Source organism: Protopterus annectens, chromosome 4.part0 (genome assembly GCF_019279795.1).
Source record: "Protopterus annectens isolate FY-2018-M chromosome 4.part0, PAN1.0, whole genome shotgun sequence".
Taxonomy (NCBI): Eukaryota; Metazoa; Chordata; order Ceratodontiformes; family Protopteridae; genus Protopterus; species Protopterus annectens.
In genome coordinates this window covers 1,823,808,657-1,823,827,673 of record NC_056733.1, presented here as the reverse complement: position 1 = coordinate 1,823,827,673, position 19,017 = coordinate 1,823,808,657, and positions in this window count along the sequence as shown.

Here is a 19,017-nt window from a genome sequence, read left to right as displayed (position 1 = left end):
GGAAGATGTATGTAAATCAAACAAAAGTCTGGGAAAACATAAGCTTTAGTTAGCTATTCAGATTCACTATAAACTACAAACAGGCTGAAAATGAAAAAGGCTGGCCGAGCATGAGGCTCCGCAAGAAGACAAGTTTCGTAAGTTTCATACAGCTGGTGGACAGCAGATTTTCTGCATCACCAAAGAAAATGGAAGGTAAAGACTATTTATTTTATGAAAATACAAATAAGCAACTGGACTGGTGTTTCAAAGCAGGATTTAACTGAAAGGTATGCTCCAAATATGGTCATGAGGAAGCAACAAAGATCTATTAGTAAAGATGCAATCATACCACCAAAAGAGCTGATCCCGGCAAAACTGTAGCAGAAAGGATTATTATTAAAAACTGGAGACAGGGGAGTGTTTGGGGAAAAAAAAGATTATTCACTATACACCAGACAGAAGAAAAGCAAATTTATCCCAACAATCAGAATGTCAGAAGACAGGTGAGAGATTCAAGCTAAAAAGCAAAGGGAAGACCACTGGCTCAGCCTTCACCAACAATATAACACCAAAAAATCTTTTAGGAGCAGAAGTCGCTAAAAATACTCCTTCACAAGACCCTTGTCAGCAAAAGCAGATACACCAGCACGTAAACGTTTAAGACTGGAACAAAACTTCTTTATTCACAAAGAAAGTAAATCCAAGCGCTTTCACTTGAGAATCTCAGGCTTTTTCAAATTTATCCCAACAATCAGAATGTCAGAAGACAGGTGAGAGATTCAAGCTGTTGTATCCAGCTGTCTTTAGAATATTTTTCCTGGAATATTAAAGACATTTGTAAAGGCAGAACAGGTTAAGAAGGAAATAAAAGTTTATCCAACAAGGTGAGGCAAAACGCACAAGGGGATACTTTCTCCAGTGAAACAGTTTATATTTTTCCAAAGGAAAATGCCTGAAAGGAAGAAAAAAAAGCACAGGGGTCAACTAAAAATATCAGGAGTGCCTTGGATTTTAAGCTGAGTCAGGTTAAAGTCCAAGGTAGAGTTTATCAGGAAGACCAGCAACACTGAAATGTGTGAATAAGTGAGAAACTATAAAGCACCAATCACATTTGTGAAATACAGCTTTGCAAGAAAAAGTGGCTGAGAAAGACTGGAATTCTGCGTACTTTGTTAAACGTGTGGGTAGACTGTATGTATACCCAAATCGATCACTAATGTTTAAGGAGGGCACTAAAGAAGGAAAAAAAGTAATTTTTTTATTTGGAGATTCTATTGTAAAAGCAGTTTGTATAGTGAGCAGTCAGTCATATTTTAAATGTGAAGGGAGTCTTAAAGTATTGTTGTATATGTTAAAGATAAAATAAACAGTTGTATGAAATACAGGTTTTACACTACTAAAAAACATCAAAACAACAAATTTTCCAACGTGACAAAATCTAATCGAGACAAACTCAGGATCATGCTGGTTAGTGCTAGCAGTAAAACATGAAACTCCACTCCCTGGAAGCACTCCTCACCTTGGAGGATTACTGACATCTGTGCAGTTACCGAGACATGGTTGAAGGCTACCGCCCCAGCCATGCAAGGCTACAATGCCTTCCCCACATTCAGACCTCAACGTGAGCATGAGGGAACCAAAGGTGGTGTATCCATCTTCATTTTCGAGACTAGTCAAACAGCATGACTCTCTTGAACTTCTCCATGTCTAACAATTGGGAAAGTACTGTACCACATTCATTGCTAGCTATAGCGTCCCCACCATGAACCAGGACAAGTACACTGCCTACCTCAATTTACTGGAAGCCCTCACCATACAGTCCAACACCTTAGTCATGGGAGATTTTAAATATCCTTCAGTAGACTGGGGGACATACATGAGTAAAAACATACTCACCCAGAGGTTCCTGGACTTTAAGACAAATGCTCTGGAACAGACAGTATGCACCCCCACTAGGAACTCTAATATTCTGGACCTAATACTCACCAACATGGAGGGGGGCACTGTCCTTCCCCATGCATGATACCCTCCCTGGTTAGGTCAAACCACAAATCAGTCTCATTTGAATTAACTATTGGGACTGACACCCTCACAGGAACAAAACTTATAAAAAAATTCACCAAAGCTAACTACAGCATACTAAGTGATAGTATAAAAAGCTTTATAACACCCACAATTGCAGACATGCATGATCAATATGCAGCAATATACACAAATGCCCTGTACAAACACTTGAGCAACTGCATGACCTTTGCTGTACCTGACTGGATCAAAACCAGGTCTTCCCTTAAAACAAGCCACTGTGGTGGACTTCAAGAATAAACATATTATACAAGTGGAAGAAACTGTTGTCCAAAAGCAAGAGGGATATCACTCTGCAAATGAAAAGTTCCTTCCTAAGCCTAAACAGGAAAATCAGAAATCTTGTAACGTCTTCTAAAGCAAATTACGAAACTTAAATCACATCCCTAGTCAAGGATAATCATAAAGCATTTTTTAACTACGTCCAAAGTCTAAAAGTGAATGCCCAGCTATGTGCCAAACTGGTTGTAGATGGGATCACTCATACCACACTGGAAGGAATTGCCAACTTGCTAGCTGACAGATTCAGCGCAAACTTCACCCTCCTATCCCCACCTACCATATCCCAAAGCATACCTGACACCACCCCTCTGCCTAGTTTCTCTAGAGAAAAGGTTATCTCTGCACATGCCATGGCCAAAAACACAACCTTAATGGGACTAGATAATATCCCAAGTTGTTTACTAAACAATCTAAAACAAGAACTAGTGGACCCACTTAGCTTTCTCTTTAATCATAGCTTGAGAACTGACTATGTGCCTGCAGAATGGAGAATGGCAATAGTATTCCCCCTGCACAAAGGGGGGCCATCCACTGACCCTGGGAACTAAAGGCCCATAAGTCTAACCAGCCTCATCTGCAAGGGCATGGAAAGAATTATCATAGACCTTATCAACAAGGATATAGGCAACCTACAAATGCTGTACCTATCCTAGCTTGGCTTTGTTAAATGTAGATCATGCTTATTAAACCTGGAAAAATTCTTTGAGAATAACACCAAAGCCATGGATGAAGGCAAGACTGAGCACACAGCCTATCTTGACCTTGCCAAGGCTTTTGACAATTCCCCACTCTGGCATCATCAAGAAACTCTCTCAGATAGTGATTAACCCTTACATTACTAGATGGCTAGCAATCTGTCTCACTAACAGAACACAGTGTCAGAACTGGTGACTACCTCCATCAGTAGACCAATCACCAGTGGAGAACCACAGGGGCCTGTGCCTGGCCTCTTACTGTTTGGTATCTATTTCTCAGAAGTCCAGGCCAAAGTAGACTGCCTTTGGCTCACCAAGTTTGCTAATGATTGCAAACTGGGAGTAGTCATTGAGTCCCCCAATCACAGCTGTCAACCTCTTTGCCTATAAAATCTGGAAAAGCCAAAAATAATGGGGCGCTAAAGCCCGCAAAATAGGGACAAATTTTAAATATTACTCTTATAAACTTAGAAAGTTTCTAGAATAAAAGGTCTAATATTACCAAGCATTTTCTGAAGAATATGAAGTCTGAAACTCAAATGCCTGTCATTATTCAGTCCTCATGGATTTGCCACAAAAATCCAGAAAAATCACAAATTTTATGAGGAGCAGACTAAAAATATGAGGTGAAAATCTGGACAGTTGAGAGGTATGCCCCCAGTGATGTCAACATATTACAAGAAGGGGTAACGCAGACAAATGATTGGTGCCAAAGCCATGGTCTAAAACTAAATGCAAAAAAAATGCATTATTCCGTTTGGTAAAACAGAATTCCCTACAATTACAATAGAGACAGCAACGCCCCCCTCCCGCTGAGTTCCAACCCAGTGGTGCAAAACTTGGGAACACAAGTTGATAGTAATTTGAACTTTGACCACCAAGTTTCTACAGTGGTAAGGAAAGCCTTTTACATAACGCACTTCATAAGCAAGGGCAAAGCATCCAGGTCAAGGAAGGTTATATTTCCAATATACTCGACTCTCATCAGACCACTAATGAAGTGTAATGCACTCTTTTGCATGTACCTCACCAGACACCTGCAGCAGCTGGAGAGACCTGAGGTTTCTCACTAATAAAAGAAAGACTCCAAAACATGACCTACGTGGTCAGGCTGAAAGCCCTGTCACTTTACTCTGCATCTTATAGGTTGCTGAGAGGTGACCTGTGCTTGGCCTATAGGGCAATCTCCAACCCTGCTGTAATGGAAATGGTGCACATCCACAAGTCAAATGGCTCAAGAATCACTTGCTCTAGAGATTTCATCCTAGCTTGTGACATTAACAGATCATGCTGGAGAGAGAGATGCGTCTCCCAGAGTGTACCACCTCTCTGGAATAGATTCCCTATTGACATAAAACAGAGCTCCTCATTAACCCTATTCAAATGCAACCTAAATAATTGGATGGGAGACCACAAATTCATCCCTGGGGTGGCACCCTTATCCTTCCTGGTCAAGGGTATCCAGTGCTGATCACAGACCTGGCTCTGTTCATAAATTCATTCTGTGAACTACCCAAAAAATGACAAATGGGGATACTTGAGATTAACATGGCTAGGCTTGTAAAACCTCTAGGATCGCTAGCTTAGTAACCTCCTATGAAACTATGAACAAGATAAAGTCTGGACAGAAGCAAGTTTAAGTTAATATAATGCTGTGATTTGGGCTGGTGGGTAAAGTGTAGTGATTATATGTAGAATTAAGATAATTTCCATTGTTCTCGGGTAGATTGCAAATGTTGTAGGTATAATGGAGAAGAAAGAGCTACATGGGAGCATATGTTCTCGGAGTGTTATGAGTTGGCAGACCTAGCATTCCATACAGAATACTCTGTTAGGAATTCTGGGCAAGCAAATGAGTGTAATGTAGGAAATGTTTTGAGCTGGGATAGGATCTGAATTGCCTAAGCATAGTAAGGCCTTAATTTTAATTTTGGTGGCTGCCAACAAAGCAATTACTAGAAAACAGATAAAGTCTAAACCAATCATACTTGCAGTGAATGTCTTAACAGAGATAAAAGAACAGCAAGTGAGATCTACACACAGAAAAATGTTTGGGAGGCAGAATGAGGTTTAAGAAAAGGCAGAAATTGAAGAACTTATGTAATGTTAGTTCAATTACATTGTATGGAAAAATATATGGGATTTAGGTTTGTAAATGTGAAGTCATGAATATGGCTTGATTACTTTTATATAAATTTAAGTGTGCCTAAGTCAGAAGTGACAATTCAATAAAGGTGTTTAAAAAACCCAGTGATTTCCCTTTTTTACAAGGGTGGGTGTCTAAATTACTGTCCTAGACAAACTTTACGCAAGTTGTTTGTAAGCAAATAGTTTTGGAAAATTAAAATGATGAAAGGCATGAAAATGCAAAGTTTCTTGCATCTGCAAAAATATTGGCTTCCCCCACCCCACTAACTAATGCTGTCAGTGGAAGATTAAGTCTGCAGCTGAAGACAGTCAACCACATAAATTCAGTACACTGTGTTCTGAGTGAAATTTACAAATATTCATTCATGCATCAGCAAAGTTGTTAGCTTTCTTTGTCTAATTTCTGACTACTTTCACATGGAGTCTAGCTATCTGCAGGTGCAAGCAATTAATCTTGATTGTTCTAAGCATTATTTGCAGTGGGAAATGCAAACTTTAAAGCTAATACAGAAAGCAGTTCAGTGAAAAAAATCTGAAATTATGGGAAGTAAATGAGGTAGCATTCCTAGCAGCCTTAACTGTCTAATGCATTTAGCAGAACAATGCATAGTTTAGTTTTATTTAAATGTAGCCACTGCATTTTTTCATAGGCTAAAATTTTCTGAAAGTATAAGCTGTTTTTTTTCACATCTGGGAGGGAAAGAGATGAAAAAAGAATAAATGGCAATCAGTGTAAGTGGGAGCACAGGCTGTAACATGCTCTTTTCCATGGGTAACCTTTATTTTACATTAGGTTATGCCTGTTTGTGCAGTTGTCGATCTGGGGCAATTGTTCCTATGGGGGGTTTAATTTGCTAAAAATGTATATAGTAGTGTGCATTTGTTCTAAGTTAATATGGGATGGGGTGTTCTTAAAATGTGTTTATTTTTTTTTTTTGTCTGACGATTTTCATTAAAGTAAAAATTAAAATGTGACATAGGTTCAAATGGGGATATGAAGCAACTTTGTAAAAGATCAGCATGCCACAGTGTGTGCAAGCAAGACAAAAGCTTAAAATACACAATCAAAAAAATCATGTATAATAGGACAAAAGAGAATAGCATTTTATTATAATGTCTACCCCACACCTTGGAATGCAAATCGCCTTGCAGGTATAGACAAAAATGAGAGTTGAATTATATTAAGAAATGCAGGTTATAAATAGCAATGCTACAGGAGACACATTTGGAAAGAACTGAATGCTGTGAATCTGACAAAGGATTTCAGGATGGATATTAAGCCACTGTGGTACAGCGGTAGCATTGCTGCCTCACAGCAAGAGTTTTTCTTGTTCGATTCTTGGCTGGAGTGCCTTTCTGTGTGGAGTCTGCATGTCCTCTTCACGGTCGAGTGGCCTCCGAAAGACATGCATGAATGGGTGTGCCTTCGCTGAAGGTTGGGCATCGGGCTTGCAACTCAGCACCATAAAAATCTACTGCCAATCATTAGCATACCGGAGTTCCACTGTGGTGACCCCTAACTAGGAAAAGCCGAAAACACAAACAACATTAGGGGGAAAGGGGAGTAATACTGATTCTTAAAAGGGCTCCAATGATGATAGAGGGGAAAAAAGACAGTAGTAGATTTGTGTCACTAATGGGCTATTGGCTAAGGAGAATTACACTGACATGTATTTACTTTCCACTAAAAACTGCTGTTATAGAGATTAAGAAAATTCTGGCAGAAAATAAGCTTTTAGCATGGATTACTATGATTTGCAATAATGAAAAATCACTCAGGGGTCGTAAAATGGAATATAACAAAAGGGTCAGTTTCTGAATATATTCATAAAAATAATTCATATAGAAGAAGATGTGAATTCAGTGGTAGGAGCTCTGACAGAATGTACATATTACCCAAGGTGCAGTAACTGGGCTAGACTGGATAGAAATTATATTCTGCATGAGCATGTGCATTTAATTGAAAGCTTAGACAAATCCAATAACTATTTCAGATTGTGCATCAGTAAAGATCAACTAAGTAAATGAGACACTGGCACTTTCCCACTTACCTATTAAAAAGAGAGGAATTCTAGTGAAAGCGATTAGTGTGTTATTAGGGAATATAACATTTTCAAAAGGGATAGCTAGTGAGTGGGACAGAATGAAAATGGAGTTTACAAAACAGTGTGAAATAAGAAAGATATGGTTAAGAAATAATAGGAATTATATAGGTTAACTCACAAAGGTTAAAGTTTTGCAGAATAAAGAGTATCTCACAAAACAAGAGGAGCAACTGCAGAGCACCAAGGAGAAAAGGAGTGCTTGGATAATATGGAGGAGTTTAAAACAGATTGCTGCTAAACAACTATTTTTTGCTAACCCCAGAGCACAATAACATATAGCATGATGTGGGCAATAGAAAAAGTTGTCATAAGTAGGGAGCCTATGACATGAAAAACAACAGATTCTATAGAAGTATTAGATATATTTGAGTAATTTTATGAAAACTTATATAAAGCAGGGGAATATGGAAACCAAGGAAGAACAGAAATGGAAATATTTATGAAAGACTTCATTCTGCCACAGGTGGAGAAAGATGAGGCCCAGCAACTAATAGCTGAGACAGGAGGAGACAAGATAAAAAATAATGTACAATTAATCTGCAGAAACATCTCCAGGAAAAGATGGTATTCCTGTGGAAGTCAGGAGAAACTGAAAGATCTGGAAGATTTTGTTTAATGGTATTTTACAATGAGGGGAAGTACCAGGACATTGGAAGAAAGCAGTGGTGGCTGCATGACTCAAAGTGTAAAGACCACTTAGACCCAGCTTCATATGGATGCCTTAAATTTTAAATACTGAATAAGTGTTTATGTCTATACTTCCTAAAAGAATGGCAATGGTAATGCCAAAATTGATCTATATGGACAGGTATGGTTTTGAAGTGGGAAGGCAACCATTTAACGTTAACGGGACAATGATGACCTGGAGGGAAGCAGAATGTAAAAAAAAATACTGTGGCTGTTGGCATTCGACAGAGCAAGCTGGATTTTAGGAGTAGAATAATGGAAGCACTTGCATTCACTGATACAAATAATAAAAAGGTATTTAGAAGGATAGGAGACAAAAATTAAAGAGGGAAGGTTCCGCTCAGACAAATATTGCCAGAACAGGAACAGGGGGTCCTCTTCTCCCATTATTTATTTTCTATTTAGAGCCACTGGCAAAGGTATTAAGACTCAAATTCAATATAATTGATAGGATAAAGAACAAAATGTTCCATTTACTTGCAGAAAAGTACATTTTGGTGTTGCGGAACATGGACAGTTTCAAGTCTTCAGAATATAAAATTAAAGATTAAACAGACTACAGCTGTAAATGATGTACTCACACATGAATTGGTTCAGAAATACCCATGCTTATAGGGACAAAAGATAAAGTATTTAGGAGTATGGATTAAAGAGACTACTGTTACAGCAGGTAAGGATATCTGGGAAGAGACTAAACAAGAGAATACAAAAACTGATAAAAGTGGAAGCTCATTTATAGATATGGATAATTAGATACAAGCACTGAAAATGCTCAGTCCCTTTACTTTTATATACTGCTTGGGCACTTTCAGTCAGAGGAGACGTGGACAATAAAAGTTGATGGAATTCTTCTGGGAGGGAAAGATGGCAAGAGACATGTGTGGTACATTGATCCTCCCACTAGAACAAGGTGGTTTGGAATTATCTGATTTGAAGGGATAATTTAGAGCTATGCAGTTAAAGCTCATACGTAAAATTAACCAGAAGGTTATAATTCAAGGTGGAAAGGGATAATAAAGTGCATGTGGGGGGGGGGTATAAGAGGGGATGTGTGGGATTTTGGATGCAGATCCTTAAGGAGCGCCATCATATATACTAAATTCATAAAGTTGCAGAAAGCATTCTAAGAACTAAGCCAAGATGGGAATGGAATAAGGATATTTTGCCAGTAGTGATAACTGCAAGAGGGAGCTGGAATTTACTGAAGAAAACTGGCAAAGGGAATCAAGGTACTGGAAGCAAATAACTAAAGAGGAAAAGAGTGGGAGGAGGCCAAGATGTTTGGCTCCATGTTAGAGAATGGCATTCCTACCAGGCAGTGAATACAGGCAAAGCAAAAAGGACAAAGAAAGTAAAAAAAAATGTTCCAAAGCAGGTCTTTCACTTAACACTTTTATTGAATTTTCACTTGTGACATGGGCAAACTTACATTTATATTAATCAAATCATATTAAGTTCATATTTGCAAACATTAAACATCGCAGTGTTATATATCCTATAATCTACAAACTAAAACAATGAGTAAAAAGGTCACACAGAAAAAAAATCAGTAAATTCTAGCCTTGCTAGATTTTTCTTTTCGTTTTTACTGATTGTTTTAGTTTGTTGGTTGGGATATATTGCAGACACCCTAATGGTTATGGATATCAGCTGGCTATGACAACCCTGTGTTTCTAAAGAATAGTTAAACATTCCACTTATGCTGTGCTGATGATGCCATACGGCAGAAACATGCATGTCCACAGCTAGTGGGGTTTGGTTTACTAGCCTGAATTTGTCCATAAATAAACTTAAAAAGAAAAAAAAAAGTCATGGAAATTCAGAATTGCCATATAGCTGACATGGAGCCAAACACCTAATAATCAAAACTCCAAAAGATGTGGACATCCTACAAAAGGGCCTTGCTGAGACAGATGCCTAGTGTCAAAGCCATGGCCTCAAGCTCAATGCCAAAAAGTGCACTGTCATTCCTTTTGGTAAAAACTCAGTACCTATGAACTACCACATAGGTGGTAGTCTACTTAACACCGAAAGTGTGATAAGAGACCTTGGGACACAGGTGGACAGTAGTCTCTCCTTTGATAATCCTATCGCCACAGTAGTCAAGAAATCCTTCTATGTGGCACACCTCATCACAAAAGGTTTCTCATCCAGGAAAAAAGGTCATTATTCCCCTCTACTCGTCACTCATTAGACACATTATAGAGTACAATGCCCCTTTTGGTATGTACCTCACAAGACATCTACAACAACTGGAAAGGACACAGAAATACCTCACAAAGAGGATTACTGGCCTCAAAGAGATGCCCTATGCAGACCATCTAAAAAAAACTGCAACTTTACTCCATTGCATATCGCCTACTCAGAGGCGATCTCTGCCTAACACACAAAGCTATGTCAAACCCAGAGCTTTTAGACATGCTCCACTTAAAGAAATCCCAATCCCTATGAGCTACATGCTCTAGGGACCTAAACCTCATCACCACAATAAACAGACCATGCTGGAGGGATAGATTCCTGTCCCAGAGACTTCCCATACTCTGGAACAAACTACCTATCTATATCAAACAAAGCTCCTCATTAGCACTGTTCAAGAAAAATCTTGATGATTGGATGGGAGATAGGAAATTCACCCCGGGGATCACTTTTGTGGCTCTGCTCGACAGTGGCACAGGAAAATAATTTTCTTGGGTGGCGAAAGCCAGGGTACCTTTGGCTAGGCTTATATAGGCCCTAGGGCCAATAGCCTAGTACCTACCTATGAACCTATGAACCTGATGTCCTTAAAGGGTCATTTGCATATATCCCATGTTGACTGCAATTAAAGAGGTTTAAGGAATCACACAGTGGAAAGAATATCCTATACTCCAGGCAACACTACATAAATGATTTATTTATTTCTTTCTCTTAAAACTCTTTCCCCTCCAAAACATTTTTCTGCATGTGTTGTTCTTAACTTTCATTTTTTCTATATGATTTACTTCTACTGTTTTCTAAAGATCCCGCCATCTGTTCATATAAGTTACAATATTCACTACTTTAAGTACAGTTGGTTTAGATTTCGACTCCCATTTTCTAGTAATTGATTTTTTGGCAGCCACCAGAATTAAACTTAAGGCCTTACTATGTCTAGGCAATACAGATCCTGTAATACACAGATTAAAAAAAGATTCTGTAGTTACATTCATTTGCTCGCCCAGTATTCCTTGACAGAGTACTCTGTAGGGATTTTTTCAAGTCTATCAACTCATTACACTCCCAAATCATACGTCACAACTACCTCTGCCTTCCCCATCACACAAACATTTGCCATCTATCTGGAGGAAAAGTTTGTCAGAGTCTTCTTGGGGTATAAAAGTATCTATGCAAACACTTCCAGGCAGAAATCTTAAATCTTTTAGACTTTGTTGCATATTTAGGAGTCATACATATAGCATTCAATTGTTACTTTGTGAATTGCATATCTAATCTCCCCAATCTTTTCTGACTTATTGATTCCTGTAGTTATGTTTCATATGCCCTACTAGTTATCCTTTTTAACAGCAGAAAACAACTGGAATAAAAGGAAATCCAACATAAAATAAAACAAAACCTTCGGTGTACTGTAGTAAAATGAAATCCAGGCCAAACAAATTCAGTAAAGGGAAATGTATATTTTTAGTGCTTTCATTCTTTTACTATATGGACTTCTTCAGATAAAATTCTAAAAACACACACACTGTTTAAATAACAAGAAAGGAAATGACATCACATAAAATCCACAAATAAAATCAGTTGTAATTATCTAATTAAAAAATACATCCTAACCTAATCACAGTCCAACAATAACAAAAGAAAAATACATTATAAATCTGTTGGTGAAATTTATATAATTTTATATTTTAAACAAGCTTTTAACTGAAATGGTTTTGTTTAACCCTGGTGTAACATAAGCTCATATAAACATCTGCCATTTCATTTCCAAAAATTCTAGGTGATTATTAAACTGGTCAATAAACGACAATTAATTTTTTCAAATACCAAAAATACAAACTTTCTAAAATTCTTACACATACTGTGCCTTGCCAATGCATTTTTAGTATCTCTTCTTAATAGCAAGTCCAGTTTCCTTAATTATGGATGATAATCTCCTCATAGTCTTGACTATATAAAAAACATCGCAATTGCAGTGACACGCAAGGTAAATTAAACCTTCAATCTTAGAGTTGTAGCTGTCCTTCGCTATTGAAGTAGAATTAATGTTTTTAAAAAATTACAGATTGGTAGTATTAATGTACCTACACATTTTGCATTGTCTGCATGGAAATGTTCCCACTGGTCTGCGGAAGAGATCTGAATTTTCACTTTTCAGATGTTCTAACATGTATTTAAATTTCTAGTCCTCTTATAAATCTTGGTTCATGGCCAACAATTCTGGAAATTTCCTGATTGCCTAAAATCACCTTCCAGTTGTCTTGTACAATGTTTTTAGCATAAATACCTTCTGTGCTCATAGGAACAGGGAAGGCAATTTTTTTTCTTGTCTTTTTTCCTCATAGTTTTTGGAATAAACCCTATAATCAAAATCAGATGAAACTTGTTACTGATTAGGGACAATACACTCTTAGAAATTGACTTTAGCTGTGCCTCAGGATAGCCGTTGTCTTGAAGCATATATGTAAGAGTCTCAACTTCCTCAGAAAACTGAGTCATCACTAACCAGCCCACTTAAAAGGATAACTTGCCCTTGAAAAATGTTGAGCTTCATAAAGGAAGGGTGACAGCTACTAAAATGTAGGTAATTATTACTAATGGTGTCCTTTCTGAAAATGCTGCTCTCAAATTTTTTTTTTCACTGTCCTAAGTGATAACTGTCTAGAAAATTAACTTTTTCCCAAGCTCACTTAACTAGTCAATGCTATTAATTTGGGCTAGAAAATCTAAAAAAGTTGTTTATTTTCTGCCCATATAAAAATAAATCTTTGATACATTGTAGGAAGTAAGTCACATACTTGAACAGGGGCAACCTGACAAGAAATTCCACCTCCTACCAGCACATGACTAAATTGGCAAAAGCTGGGGGAACCTTTGCCCCCCATCGCAGTCAATACCATTTCAAGAAGCAAAAAACAGAAGTTATGTAGTTACCATAACGTTCCATGTTTGTTGTCACTTCTCGTCTTTCTTTCTTACTGGGTTGGTTTGGAGCCGATACTCGGCTCCGACTCAGCCAACACACTAGCTCGTGGCTGAACACCTATCCCACAATGCATTGGAGTAATCCCCAGATGTTGTTCGCTGCTAGCTATAAACAAAGTATATTTCTAATTACATAACATGAAAAAAAAAAAAAAATATATATATATATATATATATATATATATATATATATATATATATATATATACATATATATGCACACACACACATACACAATACATATAAGAGGAAAACAAGCAGTTTCCAAGGAACAATCTATGTAGAAGGACAGGAAAAAAGTAAGTCCTCTAGGAACCTTGGGGGGAAGGAGGGAGGGATGTAAGAAAGAAAGGTGAGAGAGGACAACAAACATGGAACATTATGGTAAGTACATAACTTCTTCATGTTATGTTGTCCCTCTCGCCTTCTTTCTTACTGGATGGGACAGCGTCCCTAGCACCAATTTCTTGGGTGGCTCATGGGAATACACCTTTGAGCGCTGTGGACCCAAAATAAGCTCTGTCCCTGGAGGCCAAATCTACCTTGTAATGAGTAATAAAGGTATGGGGCCTAGCCCATGTAGCCGCTGCGCAAATGCTGTCCATAGATAGTCTAGCATAGTAAGCAAATTATGTTGCTCTAGTTGAATGGCCTTTGATTTTGAAAGGTAGACTTCTATTGTTTGAAGTATATATAAAAGTAATACAACTGGTAAGCCAATTTGAGTATTTAACTTTTGAGACTGGTTTGCTTCATTTTGCTTGAGAAAATGAAACAAATAGCTGGTCTGTTTTCCTGAAGTCTTTGGTTCTGTGAAAATAAAATCTCAGTTGCCTATGTACATCCAGCTGATGTAGTTTGCATTCTGCCTTGTTGGAATTATTAGGAAAGAAAACTGGAAGTTCAATAGACTGGTTTAGATTGAATTGAGAGTTTCGGCACGAAAGATGGATTGGTCCTCAAGGATACTCTATCCTTATGAAATATTAGGTATAGTGGCTTAATTGATAGAGCTTGTAATACTGAGACTCTACGTGAAGATGTAATGGCCACAAACAAGATGGTCTTCCAGGAGAGAAACTTTAGATCGTAAGAAGAAGCAAGCTCAAAGGGGGGTAAAGTTTGATAAGTAAGAACGAAATTTAGGTCCCAAGGTGATAGAGGTTCTTTAATGTGAGGCCTCAACAAACAAGTTCCTTTTAAAAAAAGCTTAACTCAGCCTGTATGACATGAGATTAGCAGTGTATTCACCGATGTGATAACTGGAAATTGCAGCTAATTGGACTTTAATTGTAGCTGCAGCAGAGCCTTGCTGAAAAAGTTCAGCTAGAAATTCTAAAATTGAACTAATAGAGGCATAGAAGGGTTCTATCTCTCTTGCTCTTGCCCAGTAGGAGAATCTCTTCCATTTGCTGGAATACAATTTCCTGGTGGAAACCTTATGAGAAGAGAGCAAAATGTGTTTGACTGCTGGCGTAAAATTTTGAAGCCTGACTAAGTTTGGAAGTGGAGCAGCCAAGCTGTCAAACTGAGGGTCTGGAGAAAAGGATGAAGCGCACTTGACATATGAGAAGAAACAACCAAGAAAGATCCACCAAAAACACGATTTATTAAAACTCTGACGTCTCGGCCACAGCCTTCAAGGAGTACAAACTATCCAAAACCATATGCACATTTATACTAAAACAGTGCATCAATTAATACAATTAAACAATTAACTAATATAATTCCATTCAATTTAGCAACATTCTCCAATTAAAATCTTCATTTAAACCAGAAGGATGTAAGGTTTTAAACTTTAAAATATATATAGCTTCTTTTTGTAGCAACAATTGTTTAACATTCACATTCCTATAATTATAATCAAATATTTGTTCTAAAACAGTCGCTTGTAGCCCCTTACTCTCACTATTGTGAAAATTTAAAAAATGCATGGCTACAGAGCTTTCTTCTTTTTTATTATGAATGTCTCTAATATGTTCTAAAAGCCTAAGCTTAAAGGCTCTCTTGGTTTCACCTATATAAAATTTATTGCAAGGGCACCAAAGTGCATATATTACTCTCTCTGAATTGCAGTGGAAAACATTATTGGTTTTGAATGAAATATTATTAATATATTCAAAACAAGGAACAATAAAATTACATGCTTTACATTTGCCACACTGATAAGTCCCCATGTTTTCCACATTATGTGATATCTTATCTACTGGCAAAGTAAACCTGCTTTTCACCAAGAAGTCCTTTATACTTTTACCCCTACGATAAGAAAATTTTAATTCCATATTTAACCAAGATTTTACACTACTTAAAGAACAAAAATATTGCCAAAATTGTAAAATAATCGTTGTAAATTCTGAAGTAAAACAACCATATGTAGTTACAAAATATACTATTTCTTTTTCCTTTAAAGCCATCTTATTTTTAGGTATATTATTATTCCCCAGAAAATCAACAAAGGTGGTCACTTTTTTCTTACACCCACAGAATTTATTATAACTATCTTCTAGTATTTCCTTCCTATAGCCTCTCTTGGAGAAAGAACAACCATATGTAGTTACAAAATATACTATTTCTTTTTCCTTTAAAGCCATCTTATTTTTCGGTATATTATTATTCCCCAGAAAATCAACAAAGGTGGTCACTTTTTTCTTACACCCACAGAATTTATTATAACTATCTTCTAGTATTTCCTTCCTATAGCCTCTCTTGGAGAAAGAACAACCATATGTAGTTACAAAATATACTATTTCTTTTTCCTTTAAAGCCATCTTATTTTTAGGTATATTATTATTCCGCAGAAAATCAACAAAGGTGGTCACTTTTTTCTTACACCCACAGAATTTATTATAACTATCTTCTAGTATTTCCTTCCTATAGCCTCTCTTGGAGAAAGAATCTAACAATACATATAATTCATTATCAAATAATTCCCTGTTATTACAAAGGCGGGAGATTCTAAGCATTTCTCAATAAGGCAAAGATTGAATAGTATGAGGGGGATGTCCACTAGTACCATGAACATACTGATTACCCCCAGCAAACGTTTTGTTAACTGAAGTCAGAAGATTAGTACCATTAGAGATGTCAAGTACTACATCCAAAAAAGGATAAGTACCCATGTTGAAACCATCAAATTCTAAAGAAAACCTATTGACATTTAAATCTGCAATAAATTGTCGTACGTGAGACTTACCCCCTTCTACTAAAAAAATCAAATCATCCACATATCTGAAATATTTGATAACATGTTTATGAAAAAACTCATGTCTGTATATAATCTCTAATTCAAATAAACCCATAGCTAAATTTGCGTACATGGGGGAAAAAGCAGCCCCCATAGGTGTACCCTGTTTTTGATGATATATGTTATTATTAAACTCAAAAAAATTATTAGTTAAAGAAAAATAAATCAACTCCACTATAAATTCTGTTAATGTGGAATCTCAGCAAAAAAATCTAATAGCTTCTATACCGAAACTATGGTCAATGTTGGTATATAGGCTTTTAACATCAATTGTTACCCAGTACATATATTTATTCCAACTAATGTCACTGATTTTATTTAACAAATCAAACACATCAGTAAGATAGGAAGGTAAACGTTTAACATGGGGTACAAGAAAATTATGTAGAAAAATACCCAAATTGTGTAAAAAATAATTGCACCCAGAGACAATGGGTCTCCCTGGAGGTCTTTGCAAATTTTTATGTATCTTGGGCAAGCAATAGAAAAAAGCCATTGAGCACCCATCTGTATGAAATTTATTCTTAACATCTTTACTACAAAAATAACCTAACCTAAGACCTTTATGTATGAGTTCCTTATATGCTGAAATAGCTGTGTCATAACACTTAACATCAACCTTTTCATAAGTTTTAGTGTCATTGAGATGTTCCATACACATATTCAGATAGTCTGTGGAATTCAACTACTAGTTTGTTACCCTTATCTGAGGGTTTAAAAACAATTTCTCTCTTTTTACTTAGTGACAACAAAATCTGCCATTCCTTAAACTGCATATTATATTCTATGTTCTTCCTATTACACATAAATGTATTATGTGTGGCTTCAATAGAATGATTCACCATTTTAACAAAATTAGAAACATCACTATTCAAAACATTTGGAATAAACTTGCTTGTAGAAGGAACATTATCAGTATCAAGGTTAGAATAAGCATTTACAGATTCATCTGATATACACGAATAAAAACTATCGGAGGAAGCAGAATTACTATCATCCGAGAAATCTTGTTCACAATTGTTACTTACTTGGCTGAAAAAATATTTTAAATGCAACTTCCTACCAAATAAATAAACATCTTTTTGCATGTCATGAACTCTAGACACTACTGTCGGAACAAATTTAAGTCCCAAATTTAAAACAGAAAGTTCAGAGTCACTAAATACATGTCTGGATAAGTTAATAACATATTCACATGTAGAATCTTGAAAAGAGTCACCATTTACCTCGTTTATAACCCCCTTGTCCTTGTTGTTCATGTGATGAGTTATAATGGTGTTCACGCTGGCGTTTCTGTCCCTGCACGCCCTTGTGGGAAAGATAGGGTTCTTGGCGAAAAGTTTGACGAAAGTTTTCGGACTGCTGTGCTGCTGGAAGTTTGGGATAATCAAAATCCCCATATTCTTCTTCTAATGAAGTGTAACCACCTTCCAACGCTGACGCTGAGGAACTAGGATGATGAATAGAATTAGCTTCCTGTTGAAACCTAACTCGCTTGCGAGATCTAATCCGATTGGTTCTAGAAAGGAAAGCTGTATTAGATTCATAGTCCCGTAAATCTCTGAGTAGTTTACCCCTTTTCCTTTCAATTAAGGCTATTTCATATTCTTTTAGTTTGTCATTGGTTTGTATGAGAAAATCATCCATAGTTGAAAGGGAAACATTAGTAGATATATCATAACACAATTTTTTGATTTCAGCACATAATTCTTTTTGTTTTAGTTGATCTCTCTCAATTAATATGTGTAGCCATTCGGTTACACATTGATGTGCTGCAGCCACCCAACATTTTTGAAACACAATATCAGAGTCTAAAGACAAGTTAAAAGGAGTGGTAGGGTCTTTAAAGACTCTCAGTCTCCTAGGTGTAATTTCAGTATCTATGTATTTTTGTAAACCACATATATTGAAAAATGTGGCCGTTTCTTTCCACATTTTCTTTTCCAATTCTTCAAATAGTGATTTACTTTCAGCATTAATTGACAAGGGTATCTTTCTGCCCACATTCGAAAAAGGGTTGGGAAAATGCTTACGTCTGTCATCTTCCCATTTTTCCCAAACAGACACATTCTTACAGTAGCAGTTCTATGCAATGGTTGACGCTCACCATGTTCTGAAGAATTACTCAGGAAATTATCCAAAGACAGCTGACTACCATCCATAGTATCACGAAAAACTCGAGGAAGATGCAAATGTGGATCAGTCGACATGGATAAAACAACCACAAAAGCAAACCAGAAGAAACAACCAAGAAAGATCCACCAAAAACACGATTTATTAAAACTCTGACGTCTCGGCCACAGCCTTCAAGGAGTACAAACCATACAAAACCATATGCACATTTATACTAAAACAGTGCATCAATTAATACAATTAAACAATTAACTAATATAATTCCATTCAATTTAGCAACATTCTCCAATTAAAATCTTCATTTAAACCAGAAGGATGTAAGGTTTTAAACTTTAAAATATATATAGCTTCTTTTTGTAGCAACAATTGTTTAACATTCACATTCCTATAATTATAATCAAATATTTGTTCTAAAACAGTCGCTTGTAGCCCCTTACTCTCACTATTGTGAAAATTTAAAAAATGCATGGATACAGAGCTT